Source organism: Lepidochelys kempii, chromosome 1, assembly GCF_965140285.1.
Source record: "Lepidochelys kempii isolate rLepKem1 chromosome 1, rLepKem1.hap1, whole genome shotgun sequence".
Lineage (NCBI taxonomy): Eukaryota > Metazoa > Chordata > Testudines > Cheloniidae > Lepidochelys > Lepidochelys kempii.
In genome coordinates, this window is record NC_136380.1 from 119,083,187 (window position 1) to 119,106,053 (window position 22,867).

The 22,867-nt window shown below is 44.9% G+C and overlaps 1 protein-coding gene across 5 annotated transcripts in view; it reads left to right on the forward strand.

Moving 5' to 3' along the window:
- Window positions 1–14,329: 14,329 nt before the first annotated feature.
- CHST10 (carbohydrate sulfotransferase 10) overlaps window positions 14,330–22,867 on the forward strand; it is a 32,489-nt gene continuing 23,951 nt past the window's right edge. For 2 of the 5 annotated variants that reach the window (XM_073352041.2, XM_073352051.2), the window contains exon 1: window positions 14,330–14,763. The gene's annotated coding sequence lies outside the window, so the exon portion shown is untranslated. The remainder of the gene's footprint in view (window positions 14,764–22,867) is intronic. The other 3 variants (XM_073352071.2, XM_073352080.2, XM_073352060.2) reach the window with 2 other exon arrangements.

The following is a 22,867-nucleotide window of genomic DNA, read 5'->3' on the forward strand; positions in this document are numbered from 1 at the left end:
AAGGCCCTGGAGGTTTTTCGCCTTCCTCTGTAGCATGGGGCACGGGTCACTTGCTGGAGGATTCTCTGCTCCTTGAGGTCTTCAAACTACAATTTGAGGACTTCAATAGCACAGATATAGGTGTGAGGTCTTTTTTAGGAGTGGTGGGTGAAATTCTGTGGCCTGCATTGTGCAGGAGGTCAGACTAGATGATCATAATGGTCCCTTCTGACCTAAATATCTATGAATCTATGAATCTATGAAAGACGACTACAGACAGACACAGACCCTTTGTTTCTCTCCCTCCTCCCAGCTTTTGAAAGTATCTTGTCTCCTCATTGGTCATTTTGGTCAGGTGCCAGCGAGGTTACCTTTAGCTTCTTAACCCTTTACAGGTGAGAGGAGCTTTCCCCTGGCCAGGAGGGATTTCAAAGGGGTTTACCCTTCCCTTTATATTTATGACAACACCACATATTGTGATAGGCATATGTAAGACCCAGGGATCTTGTAAGGTATATTGGGGGGTGGGTATTGATCATTGTAGCAGTGGGGATATGTCTGCAGGTTTTGCATCCTGTTATAAGAGGGTCCAACGCTGCTTTGAGTTGGTGTTCTGGTCTGTGGGGAGCTTTCTTCTGATGAGCTTAGAGAGGTTGTGGGGATTGTTTGAAGGCCAGAAGAGGGGGGTTGGGATTTCTTTCAGGGCGTTATCCCCATCAAGTATGGGTTGTAATTGTTTAATGATACCCCATATGGATTCCAGTGTGGGTTGGGAGATTACAAGAAGGGGTATGCAGTGGGAGATTTTTTTTTTTCTGTATTGAAGCAAGCTCTCATGGGGTATTTGCGTGGCCCATTCCCTGATGCGCTCTACTTCTCTGGTGGAGTGACCTTGTTTAGTGAAGGCAGTTTTAAGTGTGTTAAAATGTGTATTCCAGACTGTCTCCTCAAGCATATTCTGTGGAATCTGAGTGCCTGGCTGTAGATAATACATTTCTTGGTGTGTTTAGGATGCTTACTGAATCTGTAAAGGTAAGTGTGGTGATATGTGGGTTTCTTATATACAGTTGTCTTTAGGGCTCCATTGCTGAAGCTGATCATGGTGTCCAGGAAGTTGATGCTGGTGCAGGAATGTTCTAGAGAGAGTTTGATGGATGGGTAGTAGTTGTTAAAGTTACAATGGAAATCTTCGAGGGAGATTAGGTCACATGTCTAGAGGATGAAAATATCACAGATGTATCTCAGGTATCTGATGGTTTCATGGTGCATCTGTCCTGAAATTCTTCTTCAAGGTGGCCCATGAAAAGACTGGTATATTGGGGAGCCATCCTATTACCCATGGCAGTTCCCATGATTTGGACAATCCCGTGATGGTTGTTGAATGTAAAATTGTTATGCGTGAGGACGAAATGGATGAGTTTGGCAAAGCGTTTGGGGTAGATATCTGAGTGTTGTACATTGTCTTGTAGATAGCTGAGACAGGCAGCAATGCTGTCATTGTGAGGAATGTTTGTGTAAAGAGAGGTGACATTCATGGTGGCAAGGGTGGTGTTCTGAGGGAGATTATTAATGTTGGACAGTTTCTGGAGGAAGTTGGTTGTGCCCTGGAGGAAGCTGCCACTTTGTGTGGTGAGTGGTTTGAGGATGGTTTCTATGAGTCCTGAAATTTCTCCAGTAAGAATGCCATGGACAGATATGATGGAGTCTACCTGGGTTCCCTTCTTTGTGTATCTTGGGAAACATATATAAGGTCCCTGAGGTGGGCTCGTGGGAAGTGAGGTTGTAGAGTTTCTTCTGGAGTTATGTGGGGAAGGATTTGATGATTAAGGCCAAGTTTTTGTCATGGATATTTTTAGTAAAAGGTCACTGGAAATAAACAAAAATTCTCGGCAGCCTGTGACCTGTCCCCGACTTTCACTAAAAATATCCCTGACAAAAGGGATAGATGGGTGCAGTGCCCACTGCTGCTGGGGCTCCCACCCACCAGTTGGGTGCTTGGGAGCTCCAGGGTCCCTCTGCCCCTGGGGCTGGGCTGCTGTGGGGTCCCCCTGCCCAGGCAGCTGGTAGCTGCAGATCCCCCAACCACTGGCCCTGGCTGCAGCTTCAGCTGGGGAGCTCTGGGGAGTCCCCGCTGCCTGCTGCTACTGGACAGCTGTGCGGGATTCCCCGGCTGGCCACTGTGGCTGGGCAACTGCATGGGGTCCCCCTACCTGCCCTCCTGCTGCAGCTGAGCAGCTGTGTAGGGTCCGCTGGCCACCCGCCATGGCTGGGCGGATGTGCTAGGTCCCCTGGCTGCCCGCCACCACTGGGCAGTTGCAGGGTCTGCCAGCTGCCCTCCATGGCTGGGCAGTCCCCCCACCAGGTTGGGGGCTGGGAGCTGCGAGAGCAGGGCTGGCTGGGAACTCCAGTCCCAGGGCAGAAAATGTCACAGAGGTCAACGGAAGTCACTGATTCTGTGACTTCTGTGACTCCGTGAGATAATTGTAGTCTTATTGATGATATCCTCAAATTCATGGATGAATTGTGGTGTGGGATCTTCTTTGAGTTCTTTGTTGTAGGTGGTGCTGGAGAGTTGTTAGTTGGCTTCATTGATGTAGTCATGATGGTTGATGAACTATGATGGCACCCTCTGCTGACAAAGGGGTCACATAGTAAAAAGGAGGCTTTTAAAGTATATTAGGAACAAAAGAAATCCCAGCAATGGTATAAGCCCATTACTAGCTGGAGATGATAAAACTGTTGATAAGGATACAGAATTGGCAGAACTGTTCAATAGATATGACTGTTCTGTATTGGGAAAGAAGCAGAATGATGTACTTGTATCACATGAGGATGATGAAGTACTTTCCAGTCTACTAGTAACTAAGGAGAATGTTGAATAACGTATACTTGGGATAAACATTTTTAAATGAGCAGGCTTGGTAACTTGCATCTAAAAGTCCTAAAAGAGTTGGCTGAGGAGATCTCTAGCCTGGTTAATTATAATAAACCTTGGAATATCAAAGAAATTCCAGAAGACTAAAAGAGTACTTATGTTGTGTCAATATTCCAAAAGGGAAAGAGGAATGATGCAGGTAACTGTAAGCCAGTTAGCCTGATACCAATCTAGGGGAAAATAATAGGAAAACTGACATGGGTTTCAACTGATTCAAAATTAGAGGTTAGGTGTAGTGCAATGGTGTTAACTCAGAGAACCACGCTTTAGGCAGTAACTAAAGAATTCCTTGATTAGGAAGTTCCTATGTTTATTAAGCTCCCACTGCAACACACTCTGGTCCTTTCTGGTAACTTGGGAGGACCAGAAACTATAACTAAGTTTGGCAGAATTCGATTTTTATTTTTTGATCATTTTGACAGACTATCAATGTTTATTTTTAAGCATTTTTTGGATGTTAATCAACTTACATTTTCATGAAAAATTATGGATTTGAAGTGTTTATTTTTATTTTTATCTGTTTGAATGTTCACAGTTGCAGGAAATTATGGTGGGGCCAGACAATGAAAGAAGTCAGATAGTAATAAAATAACAGGCGCTGAGATTCAAAAAGATAAATCTTTATAACTTTCAAAACACAAATTGTCAATATCACATGCCAAAATATACAAAATATACTTAAATCAAACTCTAACAATCTTTCAAGGAGCATTTTTCTTACTTTGTCTATCTATCAATGTTGATAACTATCAATAGAAATATTTTTTCATAGATTGTTGTGTGTACTATAAAATCAACATTTATGGAATAAAATCTAATCCTTCCAACCATCTATAACCACTCCTTGACTCCCTTTCTTTATATAAAAGATTAAAACTTAAATTATGAACCAATGTATATACACACAATGATTCAAAATAAATTCAAATTCCTTAAAAAGATTTACTTGTTTCCTGACAGAGTACCTGAAGAGCCCAGATTCTCTCTTTGTTGTGGCGGGAAATATTGAAGATGAACCCAATTCCAATGAAGAAGTCCTTTTAGAGTCTCCACTAGGTAGGATCTACAAATCTTAGATGAAGTTCATCCATTGGTTTTGCACACTAAGACTTGTGGTCGGTTTCCTTGTTAAAATCTAAGCCAAACAGATATGCCCTGAACCATTGGCAGGCCCAAGTGACTGATAGAGCTTCCTTTTCCATTTGAGTGTACTGCTGCTCAGTTTCTGTGATGCTTCTTGATAAGAATGCAACAGAGCTCTGGTCTCCTCTTCCTTTTGTGTGAGCGCCACTCCTACACCAGTTGAAAATGCATCTATTGCTACTGTTTTCTGAGTGTCATACCAAACCAGATGGAGATATCAGTAATTTTTTTTACTTTATTAAATGTGTTTTATTGTAGACTTGCCCAGATCCACATATTGTGACCATTTTAAGATCTCTTAAAGGTTTTGTTTGATGAGCTAAATGTGGTAAGAATTTCCCAAAGTGATTTGTCATGCCCAGCAATCTTCTCACAGCATAAACATCTTTGGGTTCGGGTAAGGCAAGTAATGCCTTCAGTTTGTCTGAATCCAGCTGAATTCCCTGTTTTCTCAATTATGTGTCCTATACATTTCATCTGCTCCTGTCCAAATTCACATTTCTCTTTAAGAGTGAGACTGGCTTGTTGGAAGCATCTCAAACTGCATGGAGGTGCTCATCCTGCTCATTTCTATCTCTGCCATATACCAACATATCATCTGCATGGCAAAGGACAACAGGTAAACCTGTTATGACCTGAGAAATTCTTTTCTGGAAATGTTTAGTGCTGAAGATATGAGGAATGGAAGCTGATTGAAACAGTACCTTCAAAATGGGGTGATGAATGTAGTTAATAATATAGATGTTGCAGCAAGGGGGATTTTGGTATTTTTTTTCTTTTCCCCATCAGTGAGGTGTAGGGCACATAGAATATGAGCAGCAACATTATCCAAGGCAAATATCAGGGCATTTACCTGCGATTCTTGTGCTTTGTATGTTAAACCAGAAGCTGCCCGGGTTGCCAAAATCAAACTTCTCTAGCAGAGCCATTTGTACTATGGGCTTCATTGCTGTACTGAGAGAGGGTTCTGACTCCTTCTTGCTGGAGCTTTCACTGGTCTATTAGAATTCTTTGGGGCGGCCACCAAACATGTGGACAAAGGTGATCCAGTGGATATAGTGCACTTGGACTTTCAGAAAGCCTTTAACAAGGTTCCTCACCAAAGGCTCTTAAGCAAACTAAGCAGTCATGGGATAAGAGGGAAGGTCCTCTCAGGGTTTAGTAACTGGCTAAAAGACAGAAAACAAAGGATAGGAATAAATGGTCAGTTTTCAGAATGGAGAGTGGTAAATAGTGGTGTCCCCCAGGGATACATACTGGAAACATGATGTTCAACATGTTTATAAATTATCTGGAAAAGGGGGTAAACGGTGATATGGCAACATTTGCAGACAATACAAAATTATTGAAGCTGTTCAGTCCAAAGCAGACTGTGAAGAGTTACAGTGGGATCTCACAAAACTGGGTGACTGAGCAACAAAATGGCAGATGAAATTCAATGTTGATAAATGCAAAATAATGCATGTTGAAAAACATAATCCCAACTATACATGCAAATGAGGGGGTCTAATTTAGCTGTTACCACTCAAGAAAGAGATCTTGGAGTCACTGTGGATCATTCTCTGAAAACATCTGCTCAATGTGCAGCAGCAGTCAAAAAAGCTAACAGAATGCTGGAAATCAATAGGATAGGGATAGCTAATAAGACAGAAAATATCATAATGCCACTATATAAATCCATGGCACACTCACACTTTGAATACTGAATGCAATTCTGGTCACCCCATCTCAAAAAATATGTATTAGAATTGGAAAAGGTACAGAGAAGGACCACAAAAATGATTAAGTGTATGGAACAGGAGAGATTAAAAAGACTGGGATTCTTCAGGTTAGCAAACGGGGGAATATGATAGAGTTATATAAAACTGTGACTACTGTGGAGAAAGTGAATAAGGAAGTGTTATTTACTCCTTCACATAAAATAAGAACCAGGGGTCACCCAATGAACTTAATAGGCAGCAGGTTTAAAATAAACAAAAAGGAAAACTTCTTCACACCAATGCACAGTCCACCTGTGGAACTCCTTGCCAGGGGATGTTGTGAAGGCCAAAACTAGATGTTGCTAGGGGATGTTGTAAAGATCAAGAAAGAACCAAATAAGTTCATGTAAGACCAGGTCCATCAATAGCTATTAGCCAAGAAGGCCAGAGATGCAACCCCATGCTCTGAGTGTCCCTAACTTCTGATTGTCAGAAGCTGGGAGTGGATGACGGGATCGATAACTCGATAATTGTGTCTGTTCTGTTCATTCCCTCTGAATCATCTGGCATTGGCGACTGAGCTAGATGGACCATTGACCCAGTATGGCCATTTCTATGTTCTCATGAGAGTCATTTGAAGCTGATAGCCACAGATTGTAGTCTTGATAGTTTCTCCATGATAAGCTTTCAATGAGGTGTCAAGCAGGGCAGCTATCTGGAATGCATTTCAATAGGCTTGCCTTGGGCTAAGTTAGATATATGTTCTGCACACAATACAAAATGGCATTCACAGTTTGATACAGACATATCGCACTCTGTGATACCAGCCATAAATGTTCTCCTTAAAATGTGAAGAATGAATACTTTAGAGAGTTAATAAAAAATTTGTTTCAATAAGGATATTTCTAGAATTCTTTGTGTGCGTTTAAGACTAAAGGTCTTTCTTTTGCAGCGAGGAGGCTTAAAGAGGCCCACTTTTATGACAGGTGATGTGTACACTACAAACTTTGCTCGATGCAAGTTAGGCCGGTGTACAGCTGCCAAACTGTGTATATCATTTGTGCTCTTGCATATTTGACTGCTTGCATTGGTGCTCCTTGTACTCAGCAGAAGTGCTTGTGTTGATGCAAAGTGAGGTGCACCCCAGGTAGGTATCCCAGTGTGCCACACGCTGTCATCTGGTACGATGTCTTTTCCAAACTTTCCACAATATGTTGGGTAGAAATGACTCACTCAGGGATCTCTGGGAGCTAAGAGTCAAATTCTCAGCATGCAATTTTCTCCATCCCATAATTTTTTCACTTTTAAAAAAAAATCCCACAAACCTGTGTGGCACTTTTCAGTGTTTGCCATCTCTAGCAGAAGCATGGAGTCTGCAGACCTCTGCAATATTTTTATGAACATTGCAAATACAAAAAGAAAAGGAGTACTTGTGGCACCTTAGAGACTAACCAATTTATTTGAGCATAAGCTTTATTTATGCACAAATAAATTGGTTAGTCTCTAAGGTGCCACAAGTACTCCTTTTCTTTTTGCGAATACAGACTAACACGGCTGTTACTCTGAAACATTGCAAATACAGGACACACAATTCTTCTGTATTTGCAAACCCACAGGAAGTACTGCAACAATAGGGGACATGAAGATTTATTTGAGGATGGCTTGCTGAGGGACACTGCAAAATAACAATTCAAGTTGGTGGTGTTTGAAGACCAGCTGCAGATGGTGGAGCACAACTTCTGGCCCAAGAAATGAGCACTAACAGGTGGGACTGCATTGAAAAGCAGATTTGGGATGACGAACAGTGGCTGCAGAACTTTTGGATGCAAAGGCGACATTCCTGGAGTTATGTGCTGAGTTTCCCCCCCCCAGCACAGGGACACTAGAATGAGAGCTGCATTGCAGTGAAAAACTGAATGGCGCATCACCAGATTTCCACCAATCAGTAGGAAATCATTTTGGAGTTGTAAATCCACAGTGGGACCGCTATCATGAAAGTATGTAGAGCCATTAATCATCTCCTACTATGCAGAGCTGTGACTCTGGGCAACATGTGAGGCATAGTGGATGGATTTGCAGCAATCAGGTTCCCAAACTGTTGTGGGGTGATAGACAGCGTGCACATCCCTATTTTGGCACCCACCCACCTTGCCACAGAGTGCATCAGTAGAAAGGGCTACTTTTCTATGGTTATGCAAGCGCTGGTGCATCACCGTGGATGCTTGACCAATATCAATGTGGTCTGATCAGGGAAAGGGCAAGACACTGGCAGGTTTAAGAACACAAGACAGTTCAGAAAGCTGCAAGCAGGGACATTCTTTCCCAACCAGTGGATTACTTCTGGCAACATTGAAATGCCAACAGTGATTCTGGGGAACCCAGCCTACCTCTTCCCCATGAAGCTCTAGAGCCCCAAGGGAAGATTCAACTACCTGCTCAGCAGGTGCACACAATTGTTGAATGTACTCTTGGTAGATTGAAGGGACGCTGGTGTTGTTTACTCACTAGATTGGATCTCAGTGAGAAAAATATTCCAATGGTTGTAGCTGCCTGTTGGGCCTGCATAATATCTGTGAGGGCAAAAGGGGAAAAATTGCTGCTAGGGTGAAGGGTAGAGGTAAATCAGGCTATCTGCTGAGTTTGAACTGACAGACCCAAGGACTATTAGAAGATCCCAATATGGAGTCATGAGGTTGAGGGAGGCTTTGAAAGAGCACTATGGCCAGCAACAGAGTAGCATTCTGTGCTGCACTGTTCTCTGGCCCTGGAGCTTTGGGTGCTGCTGGGAATTGGGTAGTACTTGCTGTACACTTATAAATATGACTGCATATTTTCCTGAAGCTATGGTGTTTGCTGTACATTTACAAGGACTGTGTGTTTTCAGTACCACTATGCATTCTGAAATGTGTTTTGAACTAATAAAGATAATTTTACTCTCCAACAATAGAAATATATTGAGTGGCAACACCAGTGCAGAAAAACGATGTGCACAAAACAACAGGCAATGCAATACAACATTTTAACATAAATTAATGGAATGGGACTTTAAAATTGGAAAGGCAGCAAACATTTTTGTCCATTTCAGTGCACAAATGTAATCCCTGGTATCTACATATACAGCAGCCTTAGTTCTCATAGTTCAGTGCATGTGAAGCTGTGTTTTGTTACAGCACTTGTACAGAACAATACAGACTCTCTTGTTACATTTGTCTGATGGCAAGAATAAACAATTATCTTAATGCGCCATCACTCAGCAAGTCCTGTAATAGTATGAAAATAATGGAACTTTGAACATCAGACAAGATTTTTGTTGACCTCAAATACATTCTGCCATGTAGAAAAAGATTTTTCAAAATTCTTCCTTATTTCCATTAAATGTGCCCAAACTAAAAAAACAAAAACAACCCTATGGCTTTATCCCTTGGAACCACAAGAATTTTAATTAAAAAAAATACAGATGTATGTATAGTAGAAAAACATTTTGCTTAGACTGGTGCAAACCTGGGAGGATTGTTTGGTGGAGGTATGCAAATTGAACTTTTCTGAGGTAGTCATCAGAGGTGGTAATGAACCAATCTCTGGAGGGCTACCTGGAGAATTGGAATATAGAATCATAGAAGATTAGGGTTGGAAGAGACCTCAGGAGGTCATCTAGTCCAACCCCCTACTCAAAGACCTAACTCAGAGCTCCAGGAAGAACCCAAGCACACATGTAGTGGTCTGTTCTATGCTAGAAAAATGATCTGTTGTTGACAAGTATCAGGACAAGGTGCAGCTGAACTGGTGCTGAACATGGCTTAGCTGCAAGTGTTTGGCAGACAAACAGCTTCCAGCACCGTTTCAGAAATGGAGGCATGACAGCTGAACCCATGGCTGGCAACCATCATCAGAAATGTCTTTTTTTTCTAGTGTTGGCTGGGCCCCATAAACAAACCATGATGGGAAGGAGAACACCAGGAAAGAAGAACCTTCCATTCTGGAAATGAAAAGGACTGGGGAGCCCATTTCTAGAACTGAAGAAGGAAGAGGAGAGTCTTGTCTGAGAAGTTCAACCTGTGGGCAGACAATATAGGAGGAGACACCAGCCTGGAGAACACAGCCCCAGGGAGGGAGAAGGGAAATCCTGTCTATATTTGGTGTGGTTTCCCAAAGGTTGGAGGAAATTCCACCTAATGGCTTAAGGCTAAAGAGGTGGGCATCTCTGCTGGAAGGTTCAACTTTCCCCCGATCAGTGGATTGGGCTCACCAAGTAGGGATATCCTCTCTCCCTTGCTCAAGTGCTGGGCTCTCAGGTGCAGAGTGTTCTCTTACCCAAGCACAACCCTTCGGCTTCTCAGGCAGAAATGTCTCTCTCTCACCACCACCATAGGTTAGAATCCCAGAGCTGGGATCCTGTGGATGGAAGGAGCCTGGGGCTAAAGAGGTGAGATTTTACCTGTAAACAGTTTCTTAATGTATTAGGCTTAGACTTGCATGTTTTTGCTTTATGACTTATTTTGCTCTGTCTATTGTTACTTGGAACCACTTAAATCCTTTTTATACTTAATAAAATCACTTTTATTTATTAGTAGACCCAGAGTAAGTGATTAATACCTGGGGGAGCAAACAGCTGTGCATATATCTCTATCAGTGTTATAGAGGGTGGACAATTTATAAGTTTACGCTGTATAAGCTTTATACCGAGTAAAATGGATTTATCTGGGGGTTTGGATCCCATTGGGAACTGGGTGTCTGGGTGCTGGAAATAGGTGACCTGCTGAGCAGTATTTGGTTAAAGTCTGCAGCTTTGGGGCCATCGACCAGACCTCGGTCTGTGTTGCAGCAGGCTAGCATGTCTGGCTCAACAAGGCAGGGTTCTGGAGTCCCAAGCTGGCAGGGAAAACGGGCAGAACACCACACCCAGAAGGTGTGTGGGTTACATACTTCTCCTAGCTGACGAAGTGCATCCTGAGCTTCAGAGTCTTCCCAGTTGAAATCCCGGATGAGCCCCCACTTGTAACACCAAGAGACCCCGGTCAGCAGCGGGCAGGATCGAACTGGGGATCTCTGGAGCTTAGTGCATGAGCCTCTACCACATGAGCTAAAAGCCAACTGCCTCTTAGCCAAGGCTGTAGAGCAGACTCATTTAACTCTTTCTCTTTAAGTGGTCTCGGTGCCACTAGAAGGGACAGAACACCACACCCAGAAGGTGTGTGGATTATACATGCACTAAGAAGAGGGTAGCCGAGGTTTGTGCTGTTTAATTGCAATTAACAGCAATTGTTTAATCTAAATTTGAATCTGCCTACAACCATTTCTTCAACTTCCTCAGACCCTTTCATGACCACGCAGAGAATACATAGCCTCTCACCTGCTCAGTTTGAATATGTTGGTTCTGTATTGGATTCAGTTATTATACCTATGCCTATAGCAGTATATTCAGAAGCTCAAAGTACTTGGGTCCAGCCTGGTAACTGAGGAAACAGGTTCCACAGCCACAGGCTCTTTATCAGTAAAGTTGCCTGTGGCCCATGACTGTTAACTTTAGTGCCCATGTAGTTGCAGTTGCCATTCTCATTGCCTGAAGAGAGAAGTAACTTCCAAGGTAGTTGAGTCCTGGTCCATTCAAGCCTTTGTAGATAATAAAAAATAGTAATACCTAGACATAGTGCTTTCCATCAGTAGATCTCAAAGCAGTTTGCAAAGGAGTATCATCATCTCCATTTCCTAGAAGTGGAAATGGAGGCACAAAGAGATAAAGTGACTTGCCTAAAGTCATCACCCCACTTCACTACTCTAGCCACTAGGTCACACTGATGAGGGCCAGCTCCTTTAAATGAATTTTTCACTGTATAGTTAACTATAATCAAGGTAGCATGTGAAGCAGTGGTGTGATGTACTTTCATTGGCCTGATCTGCTTAGTAAGCTGGGTACAGCATCTGCACCAGCTACAGTTTCCATGTGGCCTTTTTGGTCAGCCTCCAATATAGCGCATTACAGTACAATAGTCAAGCCTGAAAAGACATGGATTATAGTGACTAAATCCTCATCTAACAGACAGGGGTGTTGCCTTCTGGCTAGCTAGTGAGGGAAGAATCCATTTAATTTAGTACACTAAGTACTACTTCCTGGGGCTTCGAATAAGAGATGATACACCTTACAAGTTAGTGACTGTGACTGTGAGTGAATCCGAGTTCAGAGTGCTGTCCAGAGCGGTCACAATGATACACTGTGGAATAGCTTCCAGAGGTCAATACCTTCGAATTGCGTCCACACTAACCCTAATTCAAAATGGCGATGTCGATTTCAGTGCTAATCCCCTTGTTGGGGAGGAGTACAGAAATCGATTTTAAGAGCCCTTTATGTCGAAAAAAATGGCTTTGTTGTGTGGACGGGTGCAGGGTTAATTTGATTTAATGCTGCTAAATCCAACATAAACTCATAGTGTAGACCAGGCCTTGGATGCAAACTCCCTAAACTGGTTTAATCCATATGATGAGAGGCTGGAAAGGTTGTAGCAGGAATAACAGAAGTCAGTAATAGGTTTAAGTTAAAATAGGCTTGCCCTGCTCTAATTTATACTTTCTTTTGCTCCATCACAGTAGAAATTACACCAAACTGAACCCATCTACTAACATGTAATTTACAGCTGACTTTTTCAAAGCCTTCTATAGGATTTAGAGACTTAACTCTAATTGATTTTATTGGGAATTGGACATCCAAATCCTATAGATAGTTTTGAAAACCTCTTTTTACAGCTCTATTCTCTCTGAATCTGAACCTTTGTCTGGAACAATCAATCTAGCCCTGATCCTGTAAGGTGATCCCTGTCGGCAGAGACCTGCAGTCTCACTCCCAAAGATGTCAGAGGAATAGGATTCTGCCCATGTGGATCAGTTTAAAGGGTCATGTGCATTTTGTAAAGGGATTAGATTTTGCAGCCCAACACAATTACATTTATATAATTAAATGCTGTGGTTCTATTCTCTATTATGTAACAATGTGTGCATTCTTAATACCCATGTTCCTTGAATGGATACTTGCAATACTTATTATGCCCCAGTATTGGGCACTATACAACCATGGTCCCTTCCTCCACTATCCCTGTATCCAGAGCTTCGGGATGTGGGGTCCAGGGCAGCCTGGGGGGTCAGTGGGGGGCCTGGCGCCGGCAGCAGCAAGCAACCCACCCCGCTGGCTCCAGGTGTCGCTTGGGGGAGGTGGCGGAAGCCGGAAAGAGGCGGGTCAGGGGCTTGGGGAAGGGGTGGAATGGGGCGGGGCCTGGGCCAGAGGTAAGGGGGGTTGTCCTGGGCCCCGCAGCCCCCTAGGGACGGGCCTTCCTGTATCCCATTAAAATGTGAGTCCTGCAGTGAACTTTGTGGAGGACTCCTGTCCCTGAGCAGAGTCCCAATGACTTCACTAGGGTTCTCTGGAGGCACAGTGTCTGGCCTCATTGCAGACACTCATTGCATAACTGAGACTTTAAACTGTCTTTGTCTTTCTAGATTGTAAATTTTTTCTTTATATTTCTTATAAGATTGTGGCTGAGATTTTCAATGTATACTAGTGGATTTAGCCACAGAAGTACCCCTGAAATTAATGGGAATTGTCTGGCTAAATCGTTTCAGATGTCTTTGAAAATCTCCATTTATGTCTTCAAACATTAATAATTATCATCTCTATTTTCGTACCACACATGACCATGCACTCTAATCATTTGTATTGCAGAGGTTTTCCAAAAAATTTTAAATTCTGTTTGGCCACTTCATAAGAAAGAACTTGTCTCACATACACACCTCCTTTTCCAGCATCGCAGTCCCGCTATGCTTAGCTCTCCGAGTCATTCTCCAGGAACCCCTAGCAAGGGCATTGTGGACAGTGTGGAGTGCAGTTTGGGAACCATGTCTTACTAGATTTATTGCCAATCCCAAGTGTAAAAAATGTTAGTCTCTAAGGTGCCACAAGTACTCCTGTTCTTTTTTGCGGATACAGACTAACACAGCTGCTACTCTGAAACCTGTCATTTAAAATCATGAGATTTTAAAAGGTAATACATTTGGGGCTGTTTTATATGACTTTTGGGTGTTTCAGCCTCTGGGGCACAAGATCACAGTTTCAAGCTTTTCCCTGCAACTGGGAGGGCTAGAAACTTTAAGAAAGAAAGCTGAGACTCTCATGTAATCAGGAAGATGACTCCAGCAGCTGGGCTCTAACAAACATTGTCAGACTCACAATAAACTGGTGAGAATTAGCAGCCCTGCACTCAGGCCTGGATTCTTCAATGTGATCCATGGGCAGATTCCTGAACTGGTCCATAATCCTATGGGAGTGGGTGTCCAGGGGCGCAGGACTGGGGCTTGGTTATGATGTTATTATTAGATAAATGCTAACCAGGTTGGAGAGCCTGAAGGTGGGGATTTAAACGAAAAGGGCTGCAATTAGAAGGTCTCACTGAAACAGGATCCCCGGCCACATCCTCAGCTACCCTCAAACCCCAGCGGGCCGCGAAGCCCGGCCTTAGGATGCCTCCCCCCGAGTGCCCGAGGAGCGCGCTCCCCAGGGCCAGGGAGGGCAGGCGGCGGCTCTGGGGTGGGGGCTGTGCTGGTGTCGCCCGCCCCCTTGGGGGCAGAGTCGGGCCCCGGAAGGGAGCTGGCCGGAGAGGCTGCCAGGGGAGGCGCTGCTGCGCCCTGGAGGTGGGGTCTCGCCTGAGCCCCGCCGCCTCCTCCCGCGCCCCGGCAGGGAGAGGGGCTGCTTCAGCGCGGCGGGGGCCGCCCGCGGGGCCGGGCCGGCCTCCCCACCCCGTGGCGGCGGGAAGCGAGCTCCGCGGGGCCCGGCGGTATGTGGAGGAGGCAGCCGGGCCGGACAGGGCAGCCGCTGAGCCGGGGCGGGGAGGAGCCGGGGCGGGGCGCGATGCAGCCGCTAGAGCCGCTTCCCCGGGCCGCCTGCGCCGCCGACTGAGGGAGGCCGCGAAGCTGCCACTCCGCCCGCGGAGACCGAGGCTGCGGTGAGCGGCGCTGCAGGGCCCGGTAGGTGGAGGCGGGGCTGGCGCGGGCGCGGCGGGGCTCCGTGCGCAGCGCCCACCCCGCGGAGGCGGTGCCGCCGCTGCCGAGCCCGCCCGGGGCGGGGGGAGGCCCGGCTGCGGGGCCGGCGAGCAGGGCGGGATGCTGCGCCGCCGGAGACTCGTCCCTGCAGCCCGGATGCCGCAGGCAGGGCAGACGGTCCATCTCCCGCGAGGGCCGGAGCTGTGGCTGCGCTTCCCGCTTGGCCCCTCCAGCCTCCTGGGGCGTTGGAAGATGAGGGATTGCGAAAAAGCCCCCCGCCCCTGGATTAATGCAAAACTCCTAGGTACTAAAGACCAATAACCCACTGGCACTTCTCAGCCCAGCGGCCAGAGCCCTGCCTGGGGCTTTCAAAACCCAGAAAAGTCCAGGGAGCAAGGGTAGGTCTACACTGAAGACACTACAGCCTGCAGGCTGCTGTAGTGCTGTGTCCACACGAGCACTTTTGCTGGTAAAACTTCTGTCTGTCAGGGTTGTGAACCCCGCTTTCCCGACAGACGTAAGTTTCACCGACAAAAGTGCCAGTATGGACAGCACTATGTCGGTGGGAGAGCGGCTCCCTGACAGCGCAGACATAGGCTAAGTCAGGCCAGGTCTGCACTACAGAGCTATGTCGGTATAACTCTCTGGTTCAGGGGTGTGAAAAATCCGCACCCCTCAGTGACGTAGTTATACCAACCCACCCCCGTGTAGACAGCGTTATGTTGGCGGGAGAGCTTCTCCCATTGACATAGCTTTCACCTCATAGGAAGGTGGATTAACTATGCCGATGGGAAAGCTCTCTCCTGTGGGTGTAGGAGCATTTTCATTTAAGTGCTCCAGCAGCCTGCGGCGATGTAGCGTTTTGAGGCTATGTCTACTCTACCGCGATAAGTCGATCTAAGTTACGCTACTCCAGCTACGTAAATAACATAGCTGGAGTCGACGTAGCTTAGGTAGACTTAGTGCAGTGTCTACACCGTGCGGGGCTGACGACTTACCTTACTCTTCTTGTTCGGGGTGGAGTACCTAGGTCCACTGGAGAGCAATCTGTGGTCAATTTGGTGGGTCTTCACTAGACCCGTTAAATCGACCCCCAGTGCATTGATCACCGGCGCATCAATCCGGTTGTAGTGTAGATGTAGCCTTAGTGTAGACCTACCCTTAGACACATGCAATGCAAAGGACAGTCGGGGAGAGTGAGGAGTCCCTAAAAAGGGTTAGATTCCAGGAGATCACTTATACTCACTTATTTGAGAAACAAGGTGGATGATGTAATATCTTCTATTGGACCAACTTCTGTTGGTGAGAGAGACAAGCTTTCGAACCACAGAGAGCTCTTCTTCAAGTTCCTTATTTGAAATTCATGTATCCTTTTTTGCTGAGGGTTGGTTCCCTTATAAGATTTTGGTGAGCGAGAGAGTGAGCCCATCTCCAAAGAAGGGATCCAAAGCAAAAATATCCTGAATATCTGTAACTTCTTATGAATGAGTAATCAAGATTAAAATGCATGGTGGGAGAGTTTTTCCATGCCTACTAGTTCTATTAAGAATGCCTGGAGGTTAAAAGTAATGTCAGTACATTCAGTTCTCTTGTTGACAGTCAAGGGTCACTGTCAGAATTGAGAGGTATACTCCGTAGAAACTTGTCTAGCAAGCAAAATGAAGGAAATTTGCTGAGCTTTGTGAGGTTTTCTTCCCTTTATAAGAATAAGTGAGAGAGCTCTAAAAGGGTGGGTAGACATACATCTGGGAATCAATGTGTGACGCTGGTGAACCAAGTGCCAGGCCATAGAGATTAACTAAGAACTGACAAATTCATAGCTGGAACCAAACCAGCTCACTGTATGTTAGTTTTGTTCAAAATAGGTATTAGTCTTATAAGAGTGTATTTAGCATTTAGTCTCTATGAAATGCTTGTAAGTTGCTGCATGCATTAATCTCACTTGTAATGCTGTATTCCACGCTATAAGGAAATATGTAAGTTTTGCTTTATAACTTAGAAAATGTTTGCCTATCGAGATTAAACGAGCCATTAACGAACATTGTGACACAAAGGATTGGTGATTGTCCCTATCACACCTTGGAAATGCTACGTTCATCTCACAGACCTGAAGACTAAATGTAAAAGATAAAACGGGGAGTCACAAGAGAATTTTTCATCTCTTTGCTGCTTGAACTCTCACAGGGCCAGAGACTCTAAACTGAGGCAGGAGTTCCAGGAGGTTTATCCCTTGGTTTGCCTTGAAAGAGACATCTTGAACTGACAGATCATTACCACTCTCCCTTAGGATTTAGATTGCAACTCATTTATGTGTGTATATGTTGGCTTGCTTTAACCTATAAATAACTCTTATTAACTAGGAAAAAGAAATAAACCTTTAGTTAGTTTATTACAGAATTGGCTACATGCGTTGTCTTTGTGTAAGATCTAGGATACCAATTGATCTGGGGTAAGTGACTGATCTTTTGGGACTGGAAGCAACCTGAATATTTTTTGATTTTTGGTGTAAGTGACCATTTCCCAACTTGCCTGGGTGATAAGATAGACTGCAGAGCCTATTGGGACTATGTTATACTCCATGGTAAGGCTGTTATAGTGATCCAGGAGTTCACATTTGTTACTGGGTTGGTAAAGTCTAAGTATAGAACACACCACCAGTTTGAGATGTCTGCCCAGTTTTTTACAGTCTGTCCTGAAGTTGATGCTTGCGGTCGTGAGTCACTCCAGGCAGTGTGACAATTGGTGTAGTCTTGGCAAGATTCACATTCCACCAGTCAATTGGGTTTATAGCTCATAACCCCACTGCTATTAAAAGTTTAAATTTTATATTGAGTATTTAAGTATTTAAAGATTAGTCACAGATTGAATGACAGTCAGAGTGAATCACAGTCAGATGAGGATCTTGAAACAAACAACATTGAAAAATTATGCAAAAAATAGGGGAATATCCCCAAAAGAAAGCCTCAGATCAAGAACTGAGAGCTGCACTCATAGACTTTGACTAAGGAGCAGGGTCTGAGCACCCTCCTATTCCAAATGCCACAGAGACTGCTGCAGTGGAACTGGTTCAACTGAAGCACCAGGCAGCCCAGGAAGAATGTGAGCACCAGGTACTGATGGTGGAACTCCAGATCAAGGAGAAGGAAGAAACTGGGGAGGTGGAGGAGAGAGCCTATGAAAGATGCAAAACCAATGCTGAAATTGGGAAGGAAGCTCACTGCAGATGCATGAAACAACTACAAGCTAAGGAGAGAGCACACCAGACACAGATGGAAGCCCACACCTTGCAGCTCAAAGTACTGGAGCAGCAAAAAGCAGCAGCCTCAGCCAGTGAGTACCCCACCCAAAGCATTACTGCAGGGGAGAAAGCCCACTCAAGAGACTGACTATTGAGGAATTCCTGTCCACCTTTGACAGACTGGGATCCACAAGATTCCAGAGGATAAGTGGATGCCAGTCCTTTTGACCAGATTACCTGGGAAGGCAAGACAAGTTTTTAATGATATGGAGCAAGATGGTGCTAAAGGTGTATAAGAGATTTAAAGAGAATATTTTGAAAAGGTTTAAGATTACCCCTGAGTCCTATTGATTGAAGTGTAGAAATCTTAAAATGTCTGACAATATCACACATGTTGAATATGAGCCTAAAGGTAACTATGAAAAACAGTTTGTTCTGATGGTGCAAGAACTATTGTGAATGGTGACTGATGAAACAAAAGCAACCATCTGTGTGGTGGAAAAACCTTCCACTATTTTGGAGACAGGAGAAATTGCTGATGAATATATTGAGTCAAGGGTTCATCGGGGGTGCAAACCTCAGGGGAAGGGTAATCTCTCTGTTAACCAGTTTAAGAGAAAAAAGGGGTCTAGGAAGAAACCTAATCTCAACTTTGATTAAAAAAAACACCTCAAGGGACCCCAGGTTCTAAAAGTCCTTGCCCTAAGGGAGGGCAGGTAGTCTGCCATCACTGCGGATCTCCTGGCCATATAAAGCCAAATTGTCCCAAACTTAAGGTCATCCCATGACCTGCACCCCCAATGCTACTACAGTGGCCCCAGAGGGAACAGCAGAGGAAGTGCATAGCACAGTGAATAATGTTAGGGCTCTGTCTTGGGAATCATAGAATCATAAAATATCAGGGTTGGAAGGGACCTCAGGAGGTCATCTAGTCCAACCCCCTGCTCAAAGCAGGACTGATCCCCGACTAAATCATCCCAGCCAGGGCTTTGTCAAGCCTGACCTTAAAAACTTCTAGGGAAGGAGATTCCACCACCTCCCTAGGTAACACATTCCAGTGTTTCACCACCCTCCTAGTAAAAAAGTTTTTCCTAATATCCAACCTAAATCTCCCCCACTACAGCTTGAGACCATTACTCCTTGTTCTGTCATCTGCTACCACTGAGAACAGTCTAGAGCCATCCTCTTTGGAACCCCCTTTCAGGTAGTTGAAAGCAGCTATCAAATCCCCTCTCATTCTTCTCTTCTGAAGACTGAACATCCCCAGTTCCCTCAGCCTCTCCTCATAAGTCATGCGTTCCAGTCCCCTAATCATTTTTGTTGCCCTCCGCTGGACTCTTTCCAATTTTTCCACATCCTTCTTGTAGCGTGGGGCCCAAAACTGGACACAGTACTCCAGATGAGGCCTCACCAATGTCGAATAGAGGGGAACGATCACGTCCCTCGATCTGCTGGCAATGCCCCTACTTATATGTCCCAAAATGCCTTTCTATTGGCCTCAGCTGTTTGAGACAGTAATAGATACTGTGCGAGTTGTGCCTTATGTCAGAAGCATAAGAGGTCAAAGGGACCCTGCAAACAACTTTTGCAACCTCCGCCCATTATTAAATAGGTGTTTGCCTGAGTGTCGGTGGATATTGTGGGCCCCCTCAATAAACGTTCTAAGAATGGAAAAAATATAGGCCTAATTTACACTACATGGTTAGGTCGACACAAGGCAGCTTATATTGACCTAACTGTGGACACATCTTCAGTTAAATTTGGCTTCTGCCAGTGTAAGCACCCCACTACACTGATTTAATAACACCACCTCCCCGAGCAGTGTAGAGTCACAGTTGATGTAGTTAGATCAATGCAGTCAGAGTGTAGACACTGTGCTACTTAAGTAGGGTGACCAGATGTCCTGATTTTATAGGGACAGTCCTGATATTTGGGGCTTTAACTTATATAAGCACCTATTACCCTCCGTCTCATCCCAGTTGCTGTCTGGTCACCCTATGCTTACGTAAACTGTTACTGGACTCCAGCACCTGTCCCACAATGCCCCACACTGATGGCTCTGGTCACTGTTGTGAATTTCTCTGGTCAGGCAGATAGAAAGCTGCCCCTCCCCTTTAAAGTCCCACAAATTTTTGAAATTCCTTTTCCTGGTTGCCTGGCTTGGCGACCACACCTAGCAACTGTCCATTGTTAAGTGTAACTGCTCAACTGATCATATCGGCTACATGCAGCAGACACACTTTTGCCTGCTGTGATGTACAAGATTCCACCACCTCCCTAGGTAACCCATTCCAGTGCTTCTCCACCCTCCTAGTGAAATAGTTTTTCCTAATAGCCAACGTAGACCTAGTGCAACTTGAGACCATTGCTCCTTGTTCTGTCATCTGCCACCACTGAGAACAGCGTACCTCCATCCTCTTTGGAACCCCCCTTCGGGTAGTTGAAGGCTGCTATCAAATCCCCCCTCACTCTTCTCTTCTGCAGACTAAATAAGATCAGTTCACTCAGCCTCTCCTCATAAGTCATGTGCCCCAGCCCCCTAATAATTTTCAGGTTTCAGAGTAGCAGCCATGTTAGTCTGTATTCACAAAAAGAAAAGGAGTACTTGTGGCACCTTAGAGACTAACAAATTTATTTGAACATAAGCTTTCGTGAGCTACAGCTCACTTCATCGGATGCATTCAGTGGAAAATACAGTGGGGAGATTTATATGCATAGAGAACATGAAACAATGGGTGTTACCATACACACTGTAACGAGAGTGATCACTTAAGGTGAGCTATTACCAGCAGGAGAGCAGGGGGGTGGGAGGGGATCTTTTGTAGTGATAATCAAGGTGGGCCATTTCCAGCAGCTGACAAGAATGTCTGAGGAACGGTGTGGGGTGGGGAATAAACATGGGGAAATAGTTTTACTTTGTGTAATGACCCATCCACTCCCAGTCTTTATTCAAGCCTAAGTTAATTGTATCCAGTTTGCAAATTAATTCCAATTCAGCAGGACTCTCTCTGAAGGAACAATAATCCACACCGTATAGAGTCAAGCACAGGAGTTTATTATGCACATTGCTGGCGGAGTGTCACTTTGCTTATTGGGCTCAGAGACGCTGCAAAACAATTAGTTACAATAGATTATATATGGTGCTCATTGGACGGAGAGACACGACGGGGATGGGTTTTCCCAAACCCCTGGATAGGTTCCAGCAGCAAGACAAGATAAGCACAATAAGCCAATGGTCTAAAAGATTACATAATGGTTCTGCCCAAGGACCAAATTAACATATTACTGACACACAGGTAATTACCCCCAAACTATGTCTATTAAAGTATATAGGTTAAATCCTAATTTTGGGGTCCAGGGGAGTGAGGTAGCAGCTCTCCCAGTTGACCAACAGGTACATTACTGGAGATTTAAAGCAAAAAAGCAGTAATTAGTACTTAAGAATAACAATCGTTTATAAGTTTACCCTTGCATTTCTGTGGGCTAGGATTGGCATACATCTGTGAGAGGAGGGTGTCATAACTCATGTTGATCATATTAGGCCTCTACCCGAACTCTGTCTGGGATCTGAGGGGTATTATACCACTATCTCCTTCCTGCATTAAGGAGTAACCGTGAGGCCTTTCTCAGTGCTTCATGTGTCTATAAGTCACGATAAAGATGGCCAGTTACATTCGGAGTTATGCTGACTCTGCTCACTGACTAGAAACACACAAAGTTATGTGTTTACCTCAGCTTTCTCTTAGCCATGTATTGTTCTTTGTTAGCTAGTCCTCATCCGGGCCTATATGAAAAGTTCTTAGCAGAAACTGTAGTTAAGATCTTACAAATGGATTTTGGCCCTTCACTCTCCAATTTGTCCACATCCCTTCTGTAGTGGGGGGGACCAAAACTGGACACAATACTCCAGATTTGGCCTCACCAGTGCCGAATAGAGGGGAATAATCACTTCCCTCGATCTGCTGGCAATGTTCCTCCTAATGAAGCCCAATATGCCGTTAGCCTTTCTTGGCAACAAGGGCACACCGTTGACTTATATCCAGCTTCTCGTCCACTGTAATCCCCAGGTCCTTTTCTGCAGAACTGCCGCTTAGCCAGTCGGTCCCCAGCCTGTAAGCGGTGCATGCATACAGCAAGCTCTCCTGGACTCCTTTCCCATCAGTTTCCTGAGGGAGTCAAAGTCTGCTTTTCTGAAGTCCAGGATCTGTATTCTGCTGCTCTCCTTTCTTCCTTTTGTCAGGATCCTGAACTCGACCATCTCATGGTCACTGCTGTCCAGGTTGCCACCCACTTCTACTTCTCCTACCAATTCTTCCCTGTTTGTGACCAACCCCTAGTTGGTTCCTCCAGCACTTGCACCAGGAAGTTGTTCCCAACACTCTCCAAAAACTTCCTAGATTGTCTGTGTACTTCTGTATTGCTCTCCCAGCAGATGTCAGGGTGATTGAAGTCCCCCATAAGAACCAGGGCCTGCGATCTGGAAACTTCTGTTATCCAAAGAAAGCCTCATCTACCTCATCCTCCTGGTCTGGTGGTCTATAGCAAACTCTCACCTTGACATAACCTTTGTTGTTCTTGCCTCTAAACTTAACCCAAAGACTCTCAACAGGCTTTTCTCTAGTTTCATACTAGAGCTCTGAGCAATCATACTGCTCTCTTACATACAGTGCACCTCCTCCACCTTTTCTCCCACTCCTGTTCTTCCTGAACAGTTTATGCCCATCCATGACAGTGCTCCAGTCATGTGAGTTACCCCACCAAGTCTCTGTTATTCCAGTCACATCATAGTTCCTTGACTGTGCCAGGACTTCCAATTCTTCCTGTTTGTTTCCCAGGCTTCTTACGTTCATG